Raw genomic sequence first — 27,479 nt, 5'->3', positions numbered from 1 at the left:
ACGGTTAGAAAACTAACTTCTGTCATGTCCGCCTCCTTTCTACTGTGATGGAGGGAGAGAGTAAGCAGAAGAAAAGTAATTGGTAGAAGGGCCAAAGAGACATTTGGACAAATTCTGCTCTCCTATACATTGGTGAAACTGTTTTGAAGCCTGAGAAGCTGCAAAAGTACAAGTGAGAACAGAATTCAGTGGTAACCAGTCTCTATTAGTGCTTCTGTCCTTTTCTCCAGGAAGATGGACAGAAGTATTACCTTAAAGAAGTATTATCTTCAAACATGCAGTGACCACCCTGGGTGGTCATACATTATATGTGCTTTGGTAATATATATAAGTCGTAATAAGGGAAGCCACATTCAGGCCATGTCACTATTATCACTATCTCTTTATGACTAGTTGAAATTTCTATTTTGTGCAGTAACCTATGTCAGTCTCAGGGCAATGGTAAACTTTTCTTTTTGTCCCATTATAATAGGACGAGTGGATCATGCACTGGGGAAGCAATATTTATCAATTAATTTATTAATATGTATTAATTCTGCCATTAATTTTGGGCAGAAAAGATGTCATGTGTAAGATCAATCATTTTGACTCTGTGGAAATGCTTACTTTTCATATGCAACTCCATGTTTGAGGAGATGTATTGTGTGATGTAGCATGTTCTAAACAGGTAGATTTCAGTTGCAACTTATTAAATATATAACAGGAAAAAGACATTCAGGCAGTGGATAAAATATTTAATTCTGAAGTTGAAACATCAAAATCCCAAGCTGAATACTGTTCAAGCTTCAGGAAAGGCACATAAGCCTTTAAGATGTATGTGGTCTAAGTTAGGGAACTGTAGAAGCTATGCAGAGATTGTGGGTGAGCTCCTTTCACAAATATAGTTTTTGCATCTTGCATGCCCCATATTGTCTTATATAGCAGACAGTACAAGGTCTGCACCATGACTCAGAAATAGAATGTTCTGACTCAGATAGATGTTCTGAGTTACAATAGTAACCTGAAGCCAAGGAAAGAGCACTGTTGACTCAAGTCCTGTGGCTGGAAAAGAACAGAACTACTCCTAAAGTTGATAGGAAATTTTCTCAGTGAAGGACAAAAACATCTAGTTTATTTATCTTTACAAAACTGAATATCCTAAGGATTGTGGGCCATTGATTTACCAATCTCAAGTATGGAGGCTTCCTTTGCCTTGTTTTAATATCAGTTGTAAGGCAGTAGAGGTATATGGCTTATTGCCCATCCCAAACATTCATGTTTTGAACAAAAAATGCTGGGTCCTTTATTTGCTTCGGGTTCTGAGTTAGACCCTCACCCTTCAGGATGTCTTCTGGTCACATTGTCAAGCTTTTCTCTTTGTATTTGAGGCTTAGAAGTCCTTCTTTTTTAAACCAAACCCCAGTCTTGTGTAATCCTATAACTGATAGATGGGGCTTTCAGTCAGACACCGAATATTGCATTTTTTTGCAATGAAATTGTGACAGCTAGCAACACACTGAATGAATGAAGGCTGCTGGTCTTGTCTTCTTTATCTTTCTTTTTCTTTAGTAAAAGCAAAGCAATACAATTAAAGGCATTGTGTCAAATTAAGCTTCATACTTCTGTCTGAAATGCCTGCAGTCTTGGCTTATTAATGCACCACTTCAGCCTTGTGCTATGTTGATAGGATATAAAATATCTTCTGTTGTATATTTAAAAAGCCTATAAATATGAAATGGAAGGTGGTGATGTTCTGGCTGTGGCTTTCTCTTGTTTGCCCTTCCTAGCCTAGCTGTAGTGTGGGCCAATATTTGTGCAGATGTTTGCATAAATTTAATCCAAGAGATGATGTGGAGGACTGGGCACTGAGAAGAAAACATTCCTGAGAATGATTTCATCACATGAGTCAGTAGCACAAAGGTAGAAGAAGTCTTCCTAAATCCCATTGTTACTACTGACTGCTTATTAAGAGCATGCTGTCTAAATTTTGTCCTTATTTCTAGGCTCCAGCCTTTCTGCATTCCCTATAGAGTTGTGCTTCAGTTCAACATGGAAGCTAACTTGCTGTTTGTACTTAAGTTCTCATTTGAAGAATTAGAGGTTTGCCTGAGTAGTGACAAGATCTTTTTTATCTCGGTCCAAATGACAGTGTGTGTTAATCCTGAACTATATTTGCTTCTAAACTTCCACTTTGAATTTGTTCTTCTTAACCAGATTATGTTTTGGGCATTACTGTGATTCTACCTTTGAGATTTTCTTAAGGATCTCCCTTTCTCCACATCTGTTTCTAGTCTCTTAATAGGTTTGGCTTTAAAAAGGAAGATTGGGTAATTGTAAAGAGCTGTAGTTATCTGCGGCATGGCTCACTACAAATGTAGCAGTTTCTAGGCCATGTAATCTTATATCTCAGACAATGAAAATATGGATTAATAATTCTTTTAAACCTAAAATGTTGTCTTGGTTGTATCTAATAGCATGATGTAGGCAAAAACCTTAATGTCCGTATTTGAACAATTACATGAAGACATTCCTAATAAACGAAACTATATATAATGTCAGCATAAGTGTCTGAATGCTAAAGTACTTTCGTCTGGCCCTGACTGTGTAAAAGCAAGAAGCAGGTGCACAGAGGAGCGCAGAAATCAGAAAATGTTTAGACTAGGGTAGTAAATTAGGGCGTCTCCAAACAGAATTTTCATCCCATTGGAGGGAACTGTGGAGAAATTGGGGCATGACTCCTGCTGATATTAGTACTGAACAGTGATGCTGAAGGAAAGGGAAGCAATCTTGAGAGGTAGTAGAGTGGGGCCATGTGCATACAGATGTTTGAGGGTATCCTGTAGCTTCGCTAGCTATAGTTAGGCTGCTGAAGTTTGAACGCAGGGAAGGAGACAGATGCCAGTGGCATCTCCCAGAAGAGAATATAGGCATACAGAAATCTGGTTTTAAGAAGTGGGTCCTACATCTCTTTCTTGGAGCTGTTATGTGGACTCTTTTTGGAACCCACCAGCCATGCTCAGCCTGCTGCCCTGCCTCTGTTTGGATATTTAGTACAAACATTGGTAATCTGGGTATTTCCATGAAGGTGGCAGGAGTAGTTAAAAGGTTCCTCTGCCCTCCTTATTCTACACTGTCCATCTGCAATAGAATAACCAAAATCTGATCTTGGATTTGTAAATTTACCTGCATATGAATAGTTGGGTTTTTTGAGGCCTGTATTTGGATATGGAAGCAATTGCTTGGATTTGGATGATGGGTCTGTCTTGATTAAGTTTCCCTCACCCTGTAAAAATAGCCCTTTACGTGTGTCTTTTGTGGGAAGGATGAAAAAAATGATCCTGCAGGTTACAAGAGCCGTAGCTGGACTAGAAGAAGTGGTGTTTGTATCTGGAGGCCCTTCTCAGGAGTGTGAATGTGCTTTGTAAACTCCCAAGAGTGCTTAAAAATAATCTGATCCTTGAATGTCCTTAAGTTGGCCCAGGCCACAAAAGAGCCATTTTAGCAATACATTAAACCTAGTGGGATGTCCCATTGAAGAAGTATGTCGCATCCCCATTCCATTTGCACAACAAAACGTGAAGCTAATGGAAATGTGCACTTCAGAAAGATTTTTTTTTTTTGGTACAAGAAAGTCATTTGTAGGTAATGGTAGGTTTTGGTGATCAACTGGTTTGTGTATAGAGCTTTGATTCTATATACACTAATCCTAATTATTCTTACCAGGTATAAATAAGAGAAATAACTGGGAACTGAAATAAGAGAATTGATGCAAACTTTTTTGTGGGAATTATTTGCTTGTATGTGATTCTGTCTCTTGGCCATATTTAGTGTGTAGATGTTGCTTTTTTTTCTTGACCCAATCCTATACGCACTCTGCATGTCCAAAACTGTCTTGTATAAGTAGTCTTGTTGTTTTCAATGTAGCAACTCATGTGAGTACAGTTTGTATGTCACTGGTTGCAAGATCAGAGATTATATGAGGCCAGTTCTGTTTCCAGCGTGCTGTGGAAGAAACAGACTGTGTACAGCATTAAGGTGTGTGCTGATTTAACAGTGTATCATCTAGTAGCTCAGAAGGTTTATCATGGATAATCTGCCTGGCTGACTTGTGACCTTTTTGTAATAACTCTGAGAAATGGACAGTAGATCAATCTCCTTGATGGGCTAATAACTTGCAGGGAAACCAAGTTCACTTCTTAATAAGGCCCTGATCCAAGGAAGGACCCAGGCACTGCAACTCTGCTCTTGGCTGTGCTGATGCTTGGCAGCCTTGATCCTATAGGGGAATGCAGAACTCTTGAGTTACATACTTAGGTTCCCTGTACAGTGCAGGGGAAGGAGTCTTGCAATGAGAGCCTTGGAAACCAGCCTGCTGAGCAGGAAGCCATGTAAGTGAGCCAACAAGGAAAAACTAAAGAAACAGTGAGGTTTTTTAAATCAGTGCTTTCTACAGCATTGCTCTGTGCCTCCTTCTCTTGAGTCACAACCTGAGCCCCTCATGAAGACGGGCACTGAAGCACTTTGTTTCAAAAACAGGAATTGCTCGTTTCCTTTGAGAAAGCGGTGATGACTTTGCTTCTCCCCTTTGTATACAGTAACTTATTGGTTAGACCAGAGATGTTAAAGTTATGGCTCATGAGCTGGATCCAGCCCATGGGCCAGGCTCCTGGTGGGGTACCAGAATGGAGGTGTAACAGGAGACCTAAACCTGGTTTCTCATGTATAATGCAGGGGGAGGAGAAGAGACTGTAACAGGGAGCCAGGGGGCTCCTGCCACTTTCTGATGGTGCAGCAACCCCAGCTGATTTATGGGGTGGCAGCTGCAGGAGGGCCAGCTGGCCCTTAATTAACAGGGAAAACCACTGTGCATAGCTGAGGAAGGCACATGACAAAAGGGGCATGGCTTCCAGACATGTAAGCTATAGCCAGATCAGGCAGGCTGACCCTGCATACTGCAGGGAGATGCTTGCAGCAGACACTGGCAGGCATCTGAGCTGTTCCCTGGAGCTGCCAAGAGAGAGCCAAGGGGAGCTGATGGCCTGTAGTGAGTCCACAACCCAGAGCTGGTTCGGTTTTCTGTAGTTGTCAAGCAGTGGCCTCTGTTTATGTTATCATAGAATTGTAGAAAAGTAGTGTTGGAAGAGATCTCAGGGCTAGAGACAGATTCAAAAAGCCTGAGCCTGAATTGATTCAGTCTTTGCAGGTTAGTCTAACCTGCCTAGGCTGAATCAGATTGTAACCACACAGACATCCCCTCTGGACTGAAAAAATACAGGCACATGCCTGCAGTGGCTCAGGCTAGAAGCTGGGGGGTGCTAGAGCAGCCCTCCCTTCCCTTCCACACTGATGAGCTCAGGGGGGCATGGCCAGGCCTTGCTGGTCAGCCAGGGTGCCAGCAGTGGTTTACACAGTGTTTATCACCCCATCAGCAAAACAAAAGAATCTCTCATTAGTTCAGACTCTACTTAAACAACTTTTTCCAAGGAGGGACATTACCAGCTACCTGTTGATTAGCTCCGAAGAGCCCTAAGCCACTGTCCTTTGTCCTATCTCCTACAGCAGGGACCATAGCTAGCTTGTGGTCTGCTAGCTAACACTGAAAGGTGTCTGCGTAAGGCAGAGGGGAGGGTGGAAACCCTGCTCCATCAGGGAGGGGTGAGGGTGAGGTGGGGAGCAGGAAGAAGCTAGGCAGACCCTGGTGTACCTGCAGTCTCTTGCCAGAGCTGCAGCCAGGGAGCAGAGGAGAGGGGCCAGACTTGCCGGGCTGGAGCAGAGCCTTGCCCAGGGCTGCAAAGCATCTGGGATAATGGGGGACCATGATTTAACTTAAACCAGGAAGGGGTATAGGACAGACATTGCATAAATCGGTTTGATCCAAATCAGTGAAGTCTGATACTACATTCAACTAGGTTTATCTCATATCAATTTCAGCCATTTTCAAACCGGTTTATGTGCACTGAACTTCTGCTCTGTTACAGGTTTAAACCAGTTTCTGATCACTTAAACCAGTTTATGTGTAACATCTATCCCTAGCCTAGGAGGTCATCTAGTCCGATCCTTTGCTCAAGGCAGGATCATCCTGAACTAGATCATCCCAGCCAAGGCTCTGTCTAGCCAGGTCTTAAAAACCTCTGAAGATGGAGATTACACCACCTCTCTGGGTAACCTGTTCCAGTGTTTTACTACCCTCCTGGTGAGAAAATTCTTCTTAATATCTAACCTAAACTTCCCTTGCTGCAACTTGAAACTATTGCTCCTGTTCAATGAGAACTGTTTCTTAATGCTGAGAACAGTTTAGCTCCATCCTCTCTTGAACCCCCCTTCAGGTAGTTTAAAGCTGCTATTAAATCTCCTCTCAGTCATCTCTTGTCCAGACTAAATAAGTCCAGTTCCCTCAGCCTCTCCTCAGAAGTCATGTGCTCCAGCTCCCTCACCATTTTCATTGCTCTCAGCTGGACTTTCTCCAATTTGTCCACATCCTTTCTGTAATGGGGGGCCCAAAACCAAATGCAGTACTCCAGATGTGGCCTCACCAGTGCTGAATAGAGGGGAATAATCACTTCCTTTGACCTGCTAGCAACACTCTTACCAAGGCATCCCAGTATGTCATTAACGTTCTTGGCAACAAGGGCACACTGTTGGCTCATAATGATTTAAGCTTGAGACTGGAAGGCCTGGGGTGGCTGATAGGGTAGGTGTGGAGGCCTTGGAGGGGTGCCTGGTAGGCACTGAGTAGCAGACAGCCGAGCCTGGGGTTGGGAACCCCAAGGGCTGTGGGCTGGAGCAGGCTGAGGCTAGGAGGGTGCTGAGCTGAACCAAGAGTAGCCTTACTGTGGGTCAGGGATGCCTGGGGATTCTGAGCTGAACAGAGAGCAGCCTTGCCCTGGGTCAGGGATGCCAGGGGGGGCTGGGACAAAGTACAAGACATGGCCAAGGGGCCGAGAGATAGAGGGGTAAGGCTCAGAATGGTCTGAATCACTGAGCCAAGGCTGGAAGCCTGTAGTCACAGTAAAGAGAGGCCAAAGCCAAGAAGTCTGAGGCCTCTAGCAAAGGATGGAACTGGACAGTGTAACATCTGCAGGGATGGATGTGGCTGTAGGGGTGGAAGGAGGACCCAAATTTAGCCCTTAAGGCAAGTAGGGCCTGAGGGAGTGAGTACCGAGAGAGAGAGAAAGCGAGAGGACCGTAGGCTCACCAGCCTCCTTGGGCAGCTTCCCTCCATTACTTTTTAACACCAAGTCATGGCAGGATAGGAAGTAGGGTGAAACCCTGAGACGCTAGAGTGGGGGCCAGGCAGGATCAAGGACCACTAGGGACATCTCGGCGCCATCCTGTTACAGGAGGGATGTGGCCTGCTGCAAAATCTGGGTTTCTTGGACTCTGGTGCACATGACCAATGGTAGTAGAAGGCTGAGTGAGGGCTGTGCTGACAGCTCACCTGCCCTGCTGCTACCATCCCTGGCTTGCAAAGGAGCCCTGCAGTCTGGATCTGCCCCAGGGCATGGTTAGAGTTTAACATCCCTGCCTTAGAGTGCTTATCTAGGTTCAGTTCCTCCTTTCACAGAGTGTGGATTCAAACCCACACCTCACTCCCCCTCTTCCCTCTCTGTCCAAGAGTGCTCTGATTACCACGGTATCAGCTTTTCTGGGATGCAGGAACTTGCAGCTCCTTTTATTGAACCTGGGCCAGTTTGCATTAAAGAAATAAAATAATTGGCTGGGAGGAAGCAGAGAGAGAGCATGATTTTTCCCAGTGTTTAGGGCACTCATCTGGACAAGGGAATTCTTGGGTTCCACTCCCTAATCAAAGGGCCACTTATATATTTTGATTTATGTTTTTAATATTGAATAGATGTGAGACCACCAAGACTGAGGTGTGTTTGTGCATGGCCAGAAACAAAACTTTTAGGTGCCTGCAGACGAGCCGGAAGGCTGCTCCAACGCACTATAATTACAGTGCGTCAGAGCAGACTATATTAATCCAGTCTGGTGGAACATGCTAATTAGCATGCTCCAGCCAGGCCTCCATGTCTCATATATCAGCGTCCCTGCGCTTCAAAATGGTGGCAAGGGTGCTTTAACTAGAGCTCATTCAATGAACTTTAGATAAAGCATCCCTGCAATAATTTTGAAGCATGTGGACACTGATGCACGAGATGCTCAAGGCACTTTAATTAGAGCGGCTCTGAGAGCCTGTCTGAAGGGTCCCCACCCCCAACTCCTGGAGTGTGTGTAAAAACGCCCCTAGACACAAGGGGAACTTTAAAGTTGAGTACTAAGTTGCTTAGGCAGTTTTAGCAGCTCATACTCCTGGGTTTGAGAACTGTTTATAAGTAGGGATCTAAGTTATGTATGCCTTCATTTGACTTCATTTGTCCTTAATATGTTGTGGTGGTATTCATTTCTGAGCTTTGAGCTGTGTTGAGGATGTCCAAGCCAATAGATGCAGTTTCTAGTTAGTCTGGTTAATGCAAAGCTTTCAAATTGTTTTGCTTCAAACCTATTCTTAACATGGTTCGTAGTGGCTATAAAAGAATATGGCAACTGTGAGGTGTAATTTCTCACATTTAAAGTGCTCATCTCCCCTTGATTAAAATGGTAGTTACATGCAGCAACTGAATAAAAGCTCCTGTTTTCCAAGCTAAAATGAGAGAACTTCTCATTGTTTTTGCTCTAATAAGTATGTGTTTCTATAGTGAAAAGTGACTAAAAAGATGAGGTCCACACGTATGCTATTTTGAGGACTTCTGATTAAAACATTCTCAATTTATACATATTGTATATATATTTTTTAAATTGCTATCCATGCTAATTCAACCTTAAACCTGAAAATTGACTTCCGTTCATAGTGGCATGTATACAGTCACTAGTAACAGAGTATTTTGGTGAAATGCTGTCCTTACTATTATCTGTTTCAGTTTGTCTTCATATGCTGCCTTCAGCTATGTGTGTCTGGCTCATTGGAGCATGCCTGTAGCTACAGGCAGAAGAAAGAGAGGGCATAATCTGAGAAGGTTGGGGTGAAATAAGGTAGCCTTCTAAATGGGACTCAATAATGTTTCCATTGGATGGTATATGAATCGGATAAAATCATCTAGCTCCATCTCAAACATCATCAGTTACTTTGCAAGGATTTTTTTCTTTCGTATGACAAAAATGGTGTCTATGTCTTTATCTTTGTGCACTTTGATGTTTTTGTTGATTTGGGAGCCCTTGGCTGTTAGAGACATTACCAGGGATCACTGTGGAAGGTGGCTCTCATTGATCCCCTTTGCAAGGATGAATGAAACTGAGAAAAATCAAAATTTTTCTACTAAAGTCAGCAGGAAAATCTTGAATGCATAGATAGATCTAACTGAAAAAGGCACACTTTTACATAATCACTTTAGGGAACCATGTTTAAGCACAGGGGGCTCCTACAAACGTGCAGGGAGTTGGCTCTGACGCACTGGAAATCCAGTGAATCAGAGCAGACTCAATTAATTGAGCCTGCTGGAACATGGAGATAAACGCACTCCAGCAGACTCTGGCATCACACATATGTGTCCCTGCACCGAAAAATGGTGGGGAACACTGATGCACATGACGCTTGGGCACTTTTAATTAGTGCAGCTAATTTAAGCGCGCACACCCCCTCCCCCAAGCCTTCCAGTGCATGTGTAAAAATGCCCAGAGTTGATGAGCAGACTTTCTTTAGAGACAATGAACTCCTGTGATGTTCCTCTTCCTCTCACATAAATACATATCTCCCTTGTATTGCCCTTCTTCTAGGGACTTGTTCCTCACTCTCTTGTTTTCAAGGATTTCTGGTCCACTAGACTTTCCCATTCAGCTTTTGAAACATTGATTCTTTGCACTGCTACTCCTAAGATATCTTGCAGGTGACAGTGCTAGTTCAGAAGCCCTGAAAGTTTCCAGCCAATGCTGAGTCACAGACAGTACAACATAGTCATGCACAGTCTGTGCATGACTGATCTACACAGAGCTTCTGAGCTACTTACTGAAAACAAGACACCAGAAATAGGAACCTCTTTCAGGTAAAGGATATTTGGTATGGCAATTACAAAGATGGTGTGATCATTATAAACATCTTTTTAATGAATACTGGACCTGAATTCATCTCAATGTGAACTGCCCTGAAGCTGCCAAACCTCTCTCTTAAAAATGTTTCCTTACATCTCTTTTCTTGAATATATGTGCAGATATTCAGATCACTCTTTTATGGAGTTGCTTACTCTCAGTTCAGAAAGGAAGGAATATCTAGCACAAGGAGTCTGATTAACTACAAATATGAAACATGATTATTGATATGAAGTATTTCAGTGTGTATAACACGTTGGACAAGAAGCATATTTAATAACAGAGCTGGGTGAAAATTTTCCAGCAGAACAGTAGCAAACACTTTTATGAAAGAAAACAAACTGTGTCCTGGAAACGTACGTGTAACAGAATGGCCTGTCTCTTTTTGAGAACTGGTATCATTATTCATTCAAGAACATTTAAATCAGAACATAACATTTAAATGCACTAAGCTTGTGCTTGCCCCATCATGTCTAAAATAATTGTTGAAAGATGCATCAATTTTTTAATGGGATACAGGTAAATGAACTCTGAGATTGAAAGTCACAAAGAACTTCAGTTAACATTCCTGTAATATTTGTTTTTTTGGTTGTTTGTTTTTAAGGTTGAGCTCTCAAAAGGAACTGATAGCTAACTAACTTATGGGGATGCTGGAAAAACAAAACTGCCCTAAATGGAGCCCTTTCATCTTATTTTATTTTCCTTCTAGATGCAGTCAGTCTTGCAGTGCTGTCCTAGATTCCTGCAAACCTTTTTTCTTTTTCTTTTTTGCGAACAAACAGTTTGCTGCTCAATTTCACTCCTTCTCCCCCCCACCCCTCCCAATCATTATCTCCTCTTCCCTCCATCCCAGCGGAACACTTTCAAAGCTCACAGCTAGCAGAATCTGGCATTTCTTTTCTTGCAGTAGCGTGCTTGCGTTAAAAACCTTTTGGCTTAGAACCATGGCTGGTATAATTTGAGCATGAAGCTATTGTTCTGATCCTTTGTTTTCACCTGAGATGGGAACCTTCTGATTTCCAGTTGAAGACTAAAGAGTCATGTTTTTAACACTAGTCTGGTACAGTCAAAGCAAGGCCTGTACCGCCTACTGTTCAAAGTTGTGTTTAATCAAGAAGGTAACATTATTTTGAATTTGCATCTCTGCCATGCAAGTGTGAGTCAGCCCTCATTACAATGAGCAGGAAAACAATTGCTCTCATTTAAGGAATAACTATCCTAAGGGCTTTTCTTTCTCTCCCCTCTCCATTTTTATGGGAAACAGTATTAATTAAGCTTACTCCCACGCCCCCCCTCAAATATTTCCCTATAAGCCGGTGCTGCTGTGAGTTCTCATTGAACATTGCTTAATCTGTTGACATTTTATTGTGGAAGGGAGCATTTTTCTCACCGTGAAAACTTAAAGCTACATTGGTTCAGTGACTGATTCATTCACTGGTCAGGGCACATTTTTCTGCACCAGTAACATTGTTATGTTGTCTTGCAAAAACATTAACATCTAGGTAAATGAAGGAAGATAGAGGCTAGCAGGTATGTTTTATTACTCTGAGAATAACATTTCTTTTAACATCTATTTTGTTCATCAGTTAGTAATGCCTCCTAATTCATATCTGACCTTCCCTCTTACTCTTCTTAATTTCATTGGGTTTTGAATCAGGCCTTTAATAGCAATTACAGCTATTTATCTGCATACTATTGAAGAATCTTGCTATGCTAATTAATAGCATATGAATTGTAGGCTGGAATTCATTCAAGGCTAGGGAAATAGTTGTATTATGGAACTGATTTGCCTTGTTTCTAGAAGTCTGCATTAGATATTATTGGTTGATTTCACAGTCATTTCATGGAATCATAGAAGTAAGGCTGGAAGAGTTTTCCATAGGTCCAACCTCCTGTCTGAAGCAGAATAGTCCATTGTCTAACCTTTTAGCAAAAACTATATAGTCAACCCTGATGCAAGACAGGACATAACCCCCTAAATTGTCACAGATAAAGCAGGGGGGACCATGACAGTCAATGTCCTTCATTTATAAAGGTTATTAATATAAGCTCAAGAGATCCCAGGAAGAGGGCCATGCCCTATGGTACAGAGGAAGGCAAAAACCCCCACAGTCCATACTGATCTGACTATGGGGTAAAATTATTTCCTGACCCCAAATATGGTGATTGTCATAACCCAATGAGTTTGGTGCCTCGGCACTATGGAATTTTCTTGACACACAAGAGCCTCTTGCACAGCGAGGGTTTTTGCTGCATAAAGAACCCGCGTACAGGAGAGAGTTCCCGCCACTTTGCAGCTGTCTTTGCAGGATGCATTCTCTTTGCAGCACAGAAATGCATGGTGCAAAGAGTTCCCGCCATTCGGATGCAAATTCGTGCCCCGCAATTGGCTAGTGCTAAATTATTCACACGTGGTGGCCGGTAATTGGCTTGCTGGCCATTTAAAAACTAGCGCGACTTCTGCCCAAGTCGAAGAGCTTTGAGCACGCTGCAGAGTGCCTCTTAGAGATCCGACTTGCGGCTAGCTGATGGATAGACTGATCACCTATCGATCCTTCTTCCCGTCGCCAAACGCAGTCCCAGACGTACCCTTTTCCCGCCGGCTTGAATTACAGACGAGTTTACTGGCATTGGCCTCGCCAGCTGGAGCAACTCACATTGTTGTCCAGACGACCGAACCGTTTCCGTCGCAGCCACCCGCGACGTAAGTAAAGTTTTTTGCAACCATTAAGCTTGTCAGCCTCTCTATTCACCAGCCCGCCCTGACGAACGGGTAAATTCTGAATCACCTCGAGTCAGTTCAGCCCGGCCGAGACAGTGATCAGCAGGGATCTGAGTTTATTGTGATAAAAAACACAAACTTATGTGATAAAAAAATATAAAAATTAGTGTTTTTCTGTGGCTGATTGGCAGAGAAGCAGGGCCACACAACAAGCAGCCCTCTTGGCCAGTCGCTGGTGGAGAGAGGAGGGAGAGGCCACCATTTTGGCTGCTTCCCTCTGTGCTGGTGGCTTCTCCCTCCCGGCAGGTTGCTGCAGTGGCTGTGAGAACTGCTGGCCTCTACTGGGGAGCCAGACTTTTATTTTCAGTAAGTTTTTATTTTCCCCCCCAATAATTCTAAAGATTCTCTGTAAAACTGCAAATTCCACATTTTTTTTTCTTTGGCAAATGGATTTCTAGGATACCTAGTCTGACCTCAAGCTGAGGGGCAAGACCCAGGAACCTCTGAGGTCAAGTCCAGCAGGAGCATTGGCAGACCCAGTAAAAATCCCTAGCCTTGGCTGCATGCAGCTAACACCCAGTGCTTTTGAGGAAGGCTTAAAAAACCCTTGAAATATTCAGTAGCAGGGGCCAGGGGTCCTCTCAGCTCCATGCCACAACCAGCAAAGCCCAGAAACATGGAAAATACCCATAGTAATTCACAGGCACAGCTACACCTAGATCGGGGTGGGCAAAATACGGCCTGCAGGCCAGATCCGGCCTCTGAGGCCATTCTATCCGGCCCGCAGGACCCCTAAAAAATTTAGAAAATTAAAATGTATCTGTCCTTGGTTCCTGTCAAAGATGACAGGAAGCAAGGGCAGTAGGACCCAGGGGAAACCCTGGAGGGCTCCTTCAACAGCAGGGCCCACCCGGCCCTGCCCCCACAGCTGGAAGCCCCAGCCAGGGCTTCAGGCCTGGGACCATGTGGCTGCCCCAGGGCGGGAACCTCAGGGAAGAGTGGGGAGTGGGGGGAAGTGCAGGGGATGAGCTGGTGCTGAGTGCGGGGGGAAAAGCGGCCCCTCCCCTGCCCTGTAGCTCCGTACTCCGTGCTGCAGCCACTCATGGCCCGGGTGGGGCTGTCCTGAGCAGGCACAGGAAACCCCACGTGGGCTGCAAGTGACTGCAGTGCAGGGCACCAGCCACATGGCGGATGAGGGGCCGCTTTTCCTGTGTTTAGCACCAGCTTGTAATCCAGCCCGCTGCCAGCCTGGGCCCTGTGCCAGCTCTGGGCTTGTCCATTGGGGCTGCGCTGCAGTGGCAGCAGCTTCGGTCCCCCTGCTTGCCACGCCAGGCAGTGTTTCCTGCTGCTGCCCAGCGCTTGAGCTCCGGGTGGGCAGCAGCAGCAAACACTGCCTGGCGCAGCAAGCAGGGAGGCCGCAGCTGCTGCTGCCACGCGCAGCCCCCATAGGCGAGCCTGGAGCTGGCGTGGGGCCCAGGTTGGCAGCGGGGGCGGGTTACAAGCTGGTGCTGAGTGCAGGGGAAGAAAGAAGCCCCTCCCCCGCCCTGTGGCCGGCGCCTTGCACTGCAGCGGCTCGCAGCCTACGTGGGGCTTCCTGTGCCTGCTCAGGCTGCAGCAGGGAGCGCCGGCCATGGGGTGGGCGAGGGGCCGCCTTTCCCCCATGCTCAGCACCAGCTCCTTCCCTGCTGGTGAGCAGGGGTTGGGGCTGCGCACTGCCCCCCGCCTGTACTTTGGGGATGTGGGGGCACGGCACTGGGAGTGAGCAGGTGCGGGAGCACAGGGCCCACACCCATGTCCCAGGGCCAGCACCATTAGGGCCCCAAGCAGGGTGTCAGGGGCTCTATGGATCCAGGCCAGCTCTCCCCTCTCCCTGCTGGTGCAGCCCAGCCTGTCTCCATAGACCCCTGCCAGCCTGCACCTTGCTCTGGGCCCCACTGCTGCTGGCCCTGGGACATTGATCGCAAGACTTTGGGACATTGGTCCCAAGATGGTGACCAGGGGGCAGGGCACCTGTCAAGGGGTGGGGCTACCCATGCAGCCCTCGACAGCTTGCCACAACTTGGTAAGCGGCCCTCCACCTGAAATAATTGCCTGCCCCTGACCTAGATCATCCTGAACCAGATGTTCAACCTCTTCTTGAACATCTTCAGTGAAGGCAAGTCCACATCTTTCCTAGGCAGTCTATTCCATTTCCTCACTGTTTTAACACTGAAGAAGCTTTTCCTGATATCCAGTTGAAACCTACTTCGCTGAAACTTCAGGCTTTCCATATCCTACTCTGTGCAGCAAGAGAGAAAAGGCATTGTCTCCCTTTTCTATGGCCACCCTTCAGGTATTTGAAGACCACTATTGTGTCCCCTCTTAAGTGTGTTTTCTGCAAGCTGAACATGTGTAGCTTGTTCAGCTTCTCCTCATGTGACTTGCCTTCCAAGCCATTTATTATTCTTGTTGCCACCTCTGGACTTTCTCTAACTTCTCCATGTCGTTTTTAAAACATGGAGCCCAAACCTGCACGCTGTACTCTAGATGTGGCCTAACTAGTGCCAAGTAGAGAGGTACTATCATTTCTCGTGTCTTGTACCTAATGCTTCAATTGATAAAGCCCAAAACTGCATTTGCCTTTTGTGCAGTTACATCACTGTGCATCATGTTGAATCTGTGATCTACCAAGAATCCCAGATCCTTCTCCATGATGTTGCCTTCCAGCCATGTGTCACCCATTTTGTATTTGTGTTTTTGATAATTTTTTCTCAAGGTGCAGCACCTTGCATTTGTCAGCATTGAACTTCATCCTGTTGGCTTCAGCCCACCTTTCTAATCTGCCAACATCCTTCCGGAACATGTCTTTGGATTGTTTGAGGCTTCCATTAGTTTCTTTTTTTTCTTAAAAAGTGAATTTAACACAGGTGAAAGGTAAGGGCAGACAGGTAGTTTGAGCATGTAACCAGAAAGCCTTAAGACTATGTGGAAAAGAGAGTTCAGATCAGGAGAGTCAAGGGCAGGAGAAAAAGAGAAGTTGATGAATGGGTGTATGAAACAAACCTGAAAACAGGTGGTATTTTCAATAGACATGGTGATGGGCAATAGGTTGTGAAGAATCATGTAGTGAGAGACATTCTTGGAAGAAGTTGTGGAATTTAAGTTGGATGGAGTAACAATGAGTAATTGTTATATGGCCATTCTTTCCCAAAACGTCCCGTTAGAATTGCTAAAAATCAATTCACATCAACAAGTATTTCAGTGTGAAACAAATTTTAAGGACACATTGAAATGAAGAGAACTTTCCAAAAATGGAGTCAGTCAGTGTTCAGACATCCTTGTATGAATCTCTACACCCTCAAGTTCAATATGAATTTTGTCACTACCTTCATTGGGGCCAGGATTTTGTCCCACCACTTTTAAAAATCTTTTGCCTTGTACTTGCCAAATTGCCTTCCCCTCTCTCCAAAAGGGGAGAAGAGAAAAAGAAAAAAAGCTCTTGTGAGATGAGAGATGTAGGCAAAAATTCAAGATAATGAATTTCTTTCTGTCTGGCAGGAGAGTGTTTGAAATCAAGGTTTATAATGAGAAAGCTGACTTCCCCGCTTTAATATGCACCAAGGGTGCATATTACTAGGGGTGCACCAATTAAAGATTTTCTTGGCCGGTATCAATAGCCAATGATTAACCAACTATATTGGCCAATACACCGATCTGATAACCAATATTTAGTAATAGTGCAAGACATTTTAAACTACTGACATAAATAAACCTTTTTTATTTCAAGCTCCACAGAGCAACTCAAAACATTGTATCGGGCATCCTGCAAACCAGGCGCCACCTTCTGCCTGCTCCAGCCCTCAGTGACGAAGGCGATGACTGCCTTATTCCCATGCATGTCACCCTCTCACCCATGGCTCCTACCTTCAGCCCTGCTCCCCACGGAGCCCAGGCTGCTGTCCTGGGTTGGTGGGGTGGACCCTTGTGCAGACAGTGATGCCAGGTGCATTTGGGGCCCCAAAGCACACTGCTGCCTCAGCGCCAGAGGGCCCTCTGCAGCCAAGCTCCTGTGGCCGCTGGGGAGAAGCTGCTTTTGCAAAGGCGTCCAGTGCCCAGTGGAGCAAAATGTCCCTTGTGCGGCCCCTTACCTCCTAGCATGCAGCCCAATGTCCCCGTGGCAGCCCCAGTGCTCAGGCCCTTGCTGTGTGTATGGTGTTGCCATGGCAGCAGCAGCAGCAGCGGCAGGAGGAGGAGGAGGACCTGGTAACAGTCCCTTTGTTGCTGAGTGCATTGCCTTGTGGCTGCTCTTTGGTGCCCCTTCCCCCTCCTGCTGCTTGCTGGGAACTATAGTCTGCTGTGGACTCGGGCTGGCAGCAGAGCATGGGGACTCGACTAGCTCGCCAGGGTGCTTTGTGCACGCAGTTGTAATTATTGGCTACCAGAACCAAAAAAAAGCTGATAGCCGATATCGTAATTTCTCCTTTTATTGGTGCTCATCTGATAGCCCACCGATATATCAGTGCATCCCTAGAAGTTACTATTCCTCTACAAGAACGACTAAACCTTTGTTCGGGTACTGCTTTCTCCTGTGGCTAAACATAACTGCTGCTGCTATCACTTCCCCATCCTACAGTTCTGGTCTGGATGCTGCCTCGGCAGTGTTCCAGAGCTTGATGGGCAGTGTGCTGGAGGGTCAGTTATACCCTTCTTGTCTGATCTCTAGAGATGACACACTTATCACCTCTGCCATGTTGCATTAGCATCCTTTAAGTTGGCAAGCTCCTTTATGCCATTTTTGTTACTTAGCCTGTGAAGTGCCAGTGTAAGGACATGTTGTAACATAACTGGTGAGAAGCCAGACTAAAAAACAGTGGGGAAATATTCTGAAAGCACTATGGCTTTTCTAAACTTGTACGACGTGTATAGTATGGATGATATTAAAAGGTAATAAATACCACAACACAGTCTTCACTTTTATTCTGGTATTTCCTAAAAGCAGCACTTACACAACAGCAAGCCATTTATACTGTATTGTGGCTAGGGCCAAATCCTCATGGCACAGCTGCTCTTGAATATGGTGAAATCCTCCATAGCTGATAGCACCTTGCATTTGATGTACAGCCACTTCAGCCTAACGGCTCCTCTGTTCCCCTCCTCTGTGTTCTGGGAAAGTGTAGGCTGGAGAAACTCTGGCTTGTCTTTAGCTCAGTGGGTGGAGGTAAGATTTGCCCCTAAATGTTTTACTTTTAGGCATGCCGTTGTCTTTGCAAAACTTTCAGGCACTGTGCTCTACAACCTGGTGTCAGACAAAACTTAAGATAAGTCACAGAGAATCTAAAGATACCTGTGCAATGTTAGTAATTTACAACACAGCTGTCTTAGGTCTATAAAGATAGTATTTTTCATGCATCTCTTTGTTTACTATTTGGAATATCCCTACAATTGCTTAAGATTTGTATCTGCTCCATAGCTACTGTTTACAACAGATGCAGCCAGACCTGCAAGTGTCCAAACTGTTTGATGACCAGGATTATGTTAAAAATTATGAAGCCACCAAAACTCTGACTGATACCGTGCCAAGTGACTGGCAGAGCTTTGGGACTACTTGCCTTGAAGCCTTGAAATCTTTGCTAAACTTTGCTTCTTTTGTGAATCAAAAAGTGAGAGGTCAAAGCCCCACTTGAGCTATCATACCTCAGGCTCACCAGTTTCTCTAACCAGTGAAGCCCATGGTAGTGATATGGCTAGCATCACATCTGCAGTAACTGTTTCTGATTCACCAGCATTCATTCAGATGCTTCACTAGAAGCCCAGCCAGGTTGCAAGGCACCTTAACCCAGGGGTGGACAATTATTTGGGCTGGAGAGCCACTTACACAGTTTTGGTGAGCTGTTGTGGGCTGGAAGAGGTGGGTGCTGACCTGGCCCCACATGGTGGGGGTGGGGTGGAGGGAGCTGCTGACCTGGCCCAGCTGTGAGCAGGGGGTGCAATTGATCCTATCTGTCCAGGGCCTGTGTTCCTGGCACTCACCTCCGGGACTGCTGGATGAAGTGGAAGGGTGAGCGAGCAGCGTGTGCTTGGGTGGTGGATGGGATGGGGCCATGGACGGGTGGGGAGTGGGGCAGAGTTGGGGCCAGGATCATAGAATCATAGAAATTTAGGGTTGGAAGGGACCTTGGGAGGTCATCTAGTCTAACCCCCTGCTCAAAGCAGGACCATCCCCAACTAGATCATCCCAGCCAAAGCTTTGTCTAGCCAGATTTTGAAAACCTCCAAGGATGGAGCTTCCACCACCTCTCTCAGTAACCTGTTCCAGTGTTTTACTACCCTCCTGGTGAGAAAATTCTTCCAAATATCTTACCTAAACTTCCCTTGCTGCAATTTGAGACCACTGCTCCTTGTTCTGGCATCTGCCACCACTGAGAACAATCTAGCTCCATCTTCTTTCAAACCCCTCCTTCAGGTAGCTGAAGGCTGCTATTAAATCCTCTCTCAGGATCCTCTTCTCTAGACTAAATAATCATGGGGTGGTAACATTACAGGGCCAGTGCCAGGGCAAAGCCATGATTGTGGGGGTCCCAGGTTAGTCTCCATGAAGTTCTGTCACTCCAGTTCCCCCAGTGGTGGGTGGACAGGCTAGGATGCCTGGCAGCAGAGCTGGGTCTGGCAGTGACACTTGCAGCGGCAGCAGGAAGGAGCTGCTGCTGCTGGGAAGCTGACTGTAGCCACTGCATCACCCCAACCCTACTGTGCACCTGGGGGTGGTGGGTCTGGCTGCACATACATCAGCCCAGGCCCCCTACCACCTGCCCCCATGCCTGGGCTGGGTGGGGCCAGGGGACCTGCTGTGGACTACATAAAATCCTGTGTTGGGCTGGATCTGGCCTGTAGGTGATCCCAACAAGGTGACCGTCCAATCTCGTCTTGAAGATTTCCAGTGTAGGTGATTTTGCCACCTCTGTAGGGAGCTTATTCCATTGTCTGGGCACCCTGATTGTAAAGAAGTTTTTCCTAATGCTGAGCCTGAAACAGTCTTCCAGGAGTTTGTGATCGTTACTCCTGGTTTTCTCCAAGGGTGCTCTAGTAAACAGTTGTTCACCGAGCCCTTGATGTACGCCTCTGATGTAGCGGTAAGCTGCTACCAAGTCCCCTCTCAGCCGTCTCTTCTTTAGGCTGAAGAGTCCCAGGTCCCTCAGCCTTTCCTCATATGGCTTGCTGTGCAAGACTCTGATCATACAGGTGCCCCTTCTCTGGACTTTCTCTTGAGCTTTTTTTTTGTGACATGATTGCTGTTTTGTGATCTATAATATTAGACTGGAAGATTGTGACATTGTGTCTTAGTAGCAAATATAAAATTGAAATTTTCTCAAATACAGAGGCCTTCCACACCTTTGATTTAAAATAATATTACTGAATCTGTTTACAAAGTTGCTCTGCAACATCTTTTTGTCATTTGTATGATTTATTATTCATTGTTATATTGCTGTTTTCTTTTCCCTACTGCTATGACTTAGCCTTTCTGTCAAGGTAATTATGGTGTGCGTATGATCTGCCATCCGGTGGAAAGACATAACTAGCACATATCATGTACACACAATCACTCTCACATAAGTTAGGGAACAGTTTTTCAAAGGAAGGCCTACTGCATAGCTGGACACCAAGTTCTACAATACTGCCAGTCTCCACCATATAAAAATTATGAACTGATTTCCTAAAAACAGTGTGTGTAGTTTTTAATTCATAACCTTTGAGCTTTTCATCTGGTACTGGAGTGTTTAGGGTTTATATTTGCAAGGTTTTGTCATTAGCCATGAGCTCTAGAATTTTTTTTTTAATGAAAGCTGATATTTTTGCTTAGTTGCACAACTTCAGCAGCTACAGTTTTATGAAAAGCAACAGATTTTGTGAAATTTTCAAGAGTATTCCTTGCACTGAAAGTCCATGAGCGTTGGGCACCTGAATCCCACTTCATGCAATTGAACATATTTCCTTTACAATCCAAGATAGCAAGAAGCCTTTTTTGTTTTTAATTTGGCAATACTTAATTTTCCTTTTACTTTCTTAAGCCTTGTTATAACAAGACTTTTCTTCTTCTTTTTTTTAACAAACATGAATGTTCTACACTTTTTAAAAACCCACATCCTTTTTGAGGGTTAATCAGAAGCGAAACTTTCTAACCTGTGAAAGCTGAGTTGATCGTCTCTCAGCTCAGGCTTTTGGCTCTGAAATATTAAATAAAGGAATCAAAGGGAAAATAATCCCTTGCGATGATACCTCAGGGAAAATTTAATTAAGAAAATTAAATTGCATTAAAAATGACCCATTGTGGACTGCCAAAAAGCCAATGGAAGTATAAGGAATTTGTTAGAAATGTCCTCCCGTCAGTTAGTTCAGAGTGGACAAAGCTTATGGGTACGGCTAGACGTGCGTGGACGTTTGGTTCATCGGAGACAAGTAGTGGCAGTGCACCTCGTGCTGCTGCTGCTGCTTGTCCCTGGGGAACACCTGTGCCACATGTGCTTTGGAGCACTCTAAGTTGCCCCTGGTGGGGTAGGGAAGGCTGGGGCCAGCACTGGGCTGGCCCCAGCAACCTTACCTGGGGTCCTGGTGGGCTCCCAGGGCTGCAGCTGTGGTGATTTTGCTGCACAAAGCCTGACTGGCAGCTGCAGTGCAGGTCTGGGTGGCCTCGCTCTGCTTTTCATCAGTACGCACAGGCTAAGTGCGTCTTGGGCAGTTTGTTTTTTTCCCCTGTGATAATTTTGACTCCTATATATCCAGGGATCAAAAAAACCCATGGAAAAAAACCCATCGCCACGCATGCTTGGGTAGTATGCCCTTGCAGTGCAGAGAACACTGGACTGTGCGGTATGTGGCTCTGCAAGTGTATTTGCAGCTCCACATACCGCACGACCACACTCGTCGAGACATTCCCTATGAGTGTTTAACAGTGGATAGAAAAGTAGGAGATCTTTAATTGCTTTAAAGTCATTAAAAACAAATCTATAGATGAAATCTGTGAAACTCAGTCTGTGGGTCACATGGATAATCATCATGGGCCTGGCTGTGGTGGTTCTGTACACAAGATTTGCATGGTAGGCTACATGGCACCTAACAACCATGAGAGTTGAGAAAAACTTGTAGTGTAAAAGAGTTAAACTAGTGTAAGTTCTTCTTGGGGGTGTAATTTGGAGAATGCAGCTCATTAGGGCTAGGGAGAGAAGTTAAACACAGACTGGTTTAAGTGATCAGAAACCAGTTTAAACCTGTAACAGAAAAGAAGTTCAATGCACTACCACTCCTCAGGCCAGCTCAGAAGGGGGTGGAAGGAAAACCTCAGCACTAGACCGAGTTGGGGTCTGCTGGGTGAGGAGGGAGGTGGGGCATGTGGAGAGAGGAGGACAGAAACCCTCCCAGACTTCTCCCTTGTTTTCTGCTCCCTGGTTGAGCCTGGCCAGCTGAGGAAGATGGAGGGGTGGGGGGGAAGGAAGGTTTAAATCCCTTCCCTAGCCCACACCAGACCCTAGCCAGGAAGTGCCAGGCAAGGAACCCCTCCATGGCTTTTCCCTGCTTGAGCGGGGAAAAGCCTTGGAGGGTTTTCCTCCTCCCCCCCCCAGCAGACCTCAGCCTATCCTCCCCCTCTCCTGGTTCCTACCCAAGCTGGGATGAGGAGAGGGCACGGCTAGGGGAATCAGTCTAGGCAGGAATGGGGTGAGTGAAGCCCTCAGTTAGAGATTTCCCCTGCCGTGCACAAGGGAGCACCTGGTTGAGGGGTCTGGTGGGTAAGGGGTGTTTTCTCACCCCATCCTAAAATCTAGTATTAAGTTTGAGAACAAGGGGGGGGGGAATCCTTTCTCTGCACCAGGCCGGTGGTAGCACTGGGAGAAGATTCCAGGGGAGGCTGCAGCCACCCCAAAATTTGATGCAGCACCCTCTGTAGTCCTCCTCCCAGTGCTGCTGCTACACACCCCGAGCGTAGCTCAGCCCAGTCCCACCTGCTGGGAAGAGCCCAGCACCACCCGGGCCCAACACCCTCACCAGGAAGAGCCTAGCTCAGCCTCCAACCCCAGCTGGCAGCAACAGCCCGCCCCGCCCCACCCTGCCCTGCACGCAGATCTGGGGCCACCGCCCTCATGCTTCCCAGGGTGCTTGAAGTGGCAGGAGCCGCCATTCCCACACACTTCCTGGATGAGCTGCCGGTGGCTCTGTCCTGTGCCCACCCCGCCCTGGCTGAGCAATGCCTGCCCGCACTCCCTCCCTCACTGTGGGGGCCTTGATCTGCACCCCCAAGCCCTTTCCCTCCCCTCCCCCAACCCTTCCTCCACAACAGAATTGCCATCCAATACTGCTCTCCAAGCCGCCAGGCTGAAATCCTGGCTGTGTGCATGCTGCGGCTGCGTGCATGCACGGGGCATTTATCGGCCATATAATTAGCCAAATTGTCTCTAGTGGGTTATGGAATAGAGAAAAGTCCCACACAACTTACTGATTCATTTGATGCGCCTGGATGGGGGAGTATTTAGTTGATTGCACGATTTCACAATGATTGCACACTTAATTCATACAACACCATTTTATTTTAAATTTATTTGCTACGCGTATAACACTGCTTAGCCTTAAGAAATACCACAAACATTAAGAACACAATAACTACATATATCAGAAACAATGCTCCAAATCCACTTCCTTCCCAAACAATGTTATAAGAATTAGTATTACAAAAACAACTACAATTACAACTAAAAGTTAGATATGAGTTAATACTGCTATTTTTCATAATATACTTACAATTCCAGAATTTCAAGAAACCAAATCCCCAGATATACTTTCATTCTTACTTATGGTTTTAGGGTTGGTCTCAGCAGTGATTGGAACAAGTCCCCTTCCTTCAGTCCCTTTTGGGCACTCCGTGGCTTCAGAGTGAACGGGAGTCCTTGTTCACGGAGAGGGTGGTTCAGGTGATCAGTCTGATCCAGCCTACACTTGCGATTCTTCCTTTGATGCTCTGCAAGTGAGGTTACCTCCAAATTGGGACTGTAGGTTACAGTTTTTATTGGGTGAGTTGCCGTCTTGGGCCCCTCCTACCCAAACCTGTCACTACTCCCAAATTTGGGCTCGGATCTTTCTTAACAGATTTCTGCTGGGTTCAGTTTCTTTTGCTGACCATTTAGTTTCTTTGGGGAATTTCTACACCACTGCAGTGACCCTTCTTTTATAACCTCCTTTCGAAGGCCCCTAGGGTTTGATTTCTTGGAATGTGGGATGTTTGCTTAAGGGTAATTTTATGTTAACCTTGTTAAAGGCCTCTAGAGATAAAATTCAAGAATTAAGACTTTGAGCAAGGCCAGGCTACACAAGCAATGGCTTAGATAAGAAGATGAATCTTGTCTTTTTTCTAAACTGGCTAATGGGCATTTATTACAAGCTTTTAGATTACTACCTTCAATATGACACAAATCAGGCAAAAAAAAGCCGATTTCCAATACTGTCAATCTTTCTTATATCGGTGCCAATCTGATATGGGACCAATGTATCAGTGGACCTCTACTTTCCGGTTTCAAAAGTGAATGTCTGTTCACTTGCTTCTTGGTTCAGTCTGTGCAATTTAGACTAATGTGCAAAGATTGAATCAATTTGGCCTGGAGCTTTTTGACTGTACTTAGCCTAGCAGCATAAGTCTTCATTAAAGTCCAGTCAGTCTAGTGTTTGCCTTCTCCATCCCCCTCCCTGGTAGTGTTTTTGCCCAGAGTGTAAAGCTTGCTAGTTAGGCCTCATGTTCCAGCTCCAAAGAGCACTAAAATGTATGAAATCCCACAGGTTTACACTGATATTGTCAGAACGTATGCCCTCTGTAGCATTAAGAGCACATTTTCACCTTCAGTGTTAGGGGTGCACCAGTAGATTTTTTGGGCCGATACCAATGGCCGATTTTTAATGAGCCATATCGGCCAACACAAATCCGATTGCCGATATGCAACCCGGCAGCATGGAGAGCAGCATCCAGCTGGTAAGTCTGTTGTGGGTGAAGGGTGTGAGGGGGGAGGGTAAGGGTGTGGGGGGCAAATTGAGGTCCCCATGGTGAGGGAGGGAGTGGGGCTGGGGCCAGGGCAGGGCCAGGTGCTGCACAGCTGTGGCAGGACATGGGAAGGAGCCATGGCTCATCCAGGGAGCCAGGGCGAGGGGGCTCCTGCCACTGCATGCACCCTGGGAGGGCATGGGGGTGTGTGCTCCCCAGATCTGCATGCAGAGTGGGCTGCTGCTGCTGTGGGCTGGGACCAGGGGCGGTGCTGGGATCTTCCCAGCACGGGGGGCTGGGCTGGGGCTGCGCTTGGGGTGGGCAGCAGTGGCACTGCTACAAGGGGCTACAGTGAATTTTGGGGTGGCTGCAGCACACCTCATAGCCCCGCTCCAACCCCGAGCACAGCCCCAGCCCAGCCCTCACACTGAGAAGAGTCTGGTGCTGCCCCTGGCCACAGCCCTCAGTGGCAGGCTGCCCCGCCTGGCACACAGACCCAGGGAGCATGTGCCCTCATGCCCTCCCATGCAGCATGCAGTGGCAAGAGCTGCCCCCCTCTGCATTCCCTGGGTGATCTGCTCATGGCTCATCCCATGCCCCACCCCATCCCATCTGTGCAGCCCCTGCCCCTGCCCCAGTGCCAACCCCACTTCTTCCCTTACCATGGGAGCCTCAGTCTGCCCCCCATATGCCCTTCCTTCCCCCACGTCCCTTCCCCCACAACAGACTTACCAGCCGGATGCTGCTCTCCATGTTGGCTGCCTGCATGCTGCACTGTGGCTGCACATGCGCACAACATTTTTCAGCAATATTATTGGCCACATCAGCCAAAAAAGGGCAATCACCAATAATGTAAATTTTCCTTTTATCTGTGCTGATACAATATGGGACCAATGTACCAGTGCACCTCTATTCAGTATATTGGCCAAACAGGTTAATTTATTTACAAAGCAAGATGTGTTGCACCTTGTTTGAAGGTAGAACAACAGTATGCTGTTTAGCAGGAAATCAATAGCGGATTGGAAAAGATATCTATGCATGTTGGCCATTAAAAAGAGCAGAAATGGCTGTTTGTTTTTTACTGCTTCAACTTGGCCAGGTTCACCAAAAGCAGGCAGAGGGAGGGAAAGATTTATAAATTCCTGTTTCTTGGCTTGCTGCATTGGTTAGAGCAGGAGCAAGTTGCTCCTAGATTATTTTCCCAGCTCCAGAGGTGAGGATGGTCTAGTGATTACAGCTGGAAATTAAGAATCAAAATTGAGCTATGGAGCAGCATGAGTCTGGATGATTTTGAAGGAGGATTTTGGAACCTAGCTTCTCTCTCCACATGAAAGATTCATTTTCTTTGCTGCCTTCCTCCGTTTTGACAGCATTAAGAGCTTTTCCTAAGGAACAGTTCAAATGCTTTATTGGGTGATGACCCCTCTCAAACCAGGAACTATTATTTCATTGTCAGTGACACTAATAGAAAAAGAACCAATTCATTGTTCTTTGTTTGCCTGCTGGTACCAGAGTTTACTTGATCCAAGTCTTTTTTGTTCCAGGCTGCCCTGTGCCCATCTGCTCTGTTGCAACATTCTCAGATGAGGTAGAGCAGAATCTGATGTTTGATCCAAATGCAGGTTTTCTTGCGATTTTGCACTCACTTTGGAAACATCTTACAAGTGGGGTCTCCAGTGACATTAAAAAAGCTACATCGAAGGCCAAATTTTGGTCTGTGAATAACTGAGACACCTATTCCCCTTGGGGACAAGACAGGTCAGAAAGCACCAGATAAAATGTGTAAGCACTAAAGCCTTTGGATGGCTAGATACATCTAGGTACACTTGATTAGTCATTGTGGTCCTGGCAGTCTGCTAGCCTAGCTTACTAGTGTCTGGTGACATACCTGTCCATGGGGATGATGCTAATGAATAGGCCTTGTAGACAAATTTAGCATCATCCCTGATGGCTTACATCAGAATGTGTCCAGCCTAACTGATATGCTACTGAGTGACTTGAGTACATTATGTATGCCCTGAAATCTAATAAAAAAGCTGTTGTGGACTTTAGCCACATGTCAGATGCTGAGACATGAACATGCCTCTTTGTTTTACTATTCAAGAATAGTGAAAATGGTAGGAAAAATATTTCTCTCCTTTTTTCAATGGCATTGCTCCCTTTTCAATTGGCAGGGGATATATGGGACTTTGAAAGTTGGTCCTTCCCTGGAAGAGAGATTACTGTCTGGGAATATTTCCATCCCCGTCTCTTCCATCCCCACCTGTTCTAAATCACCATGCGGGGCAGTCTCATTTTTCAGGAATCTCTGAACAACCCCAGCGCCCAATTCTGAGAAAGCAACATTAGAATTACATCTCGGGACAACAGAAACCCAAGACAGGCAGCAAATTGCTGCTGTTCACACACGTCCCTCTTTCCTGTAGCTGCTTTCTTCTCTAAAATCTTAAACAATGCTAAAAACATAGCATATCTTTGCAAGCCTGAAAACTTGCTTGAGCAATAAGAAATACAACCAGGGACAGCAGTACTTGAGGATAAATGCTGCAACGAAATATAATAGCTATAAATTCTCTCTTTCCCCTTCCCCCGCACATTAAGATATAGAGGTACATGCAAAATTTTATGAGAACCAAAAACTCCCCACAGTAAATATTTTAATCTACTTTTACATAGACCCATCAACCTTCTAAAGTTAGTACCAAT

At 45.8% G+C, this 27,479-nt stretch overlaps 1 protein-coding gene across 3 annotated transcripts in view; it reads left to right on the top strand.

Annotated features, from left to right (window-relative positions):
• Positions 1-27,479, top strand: part of HECW1 (HECT, C2 and WW domain containing E3 ubiquitin protein ligase 1) — a 439,971-nt gene that overhangs the window by 5,870 nt on the left and 406,622 nt on the right. The gene's annotated exons all lie outside the window — the stretch shown is intronic.

Source organism: Alligator mississippiensis, chromosome 5, assembly GCF_030867095.1.
Source record: "Alligator mississippiensis isolate rAllMis1 chromosome 5, rAllMis1, whole genome shotgun sequence".
In the NCBI taxonomy this organism is placed as follows: Eukaryota; Metazoa; Chordata; order Crocodylia; family Alligatoridae; genus Alligator; species Alligator mississippiensis.
This window is presented reverse-complemented; position numbering and strand designations above follow the sequence as displayed.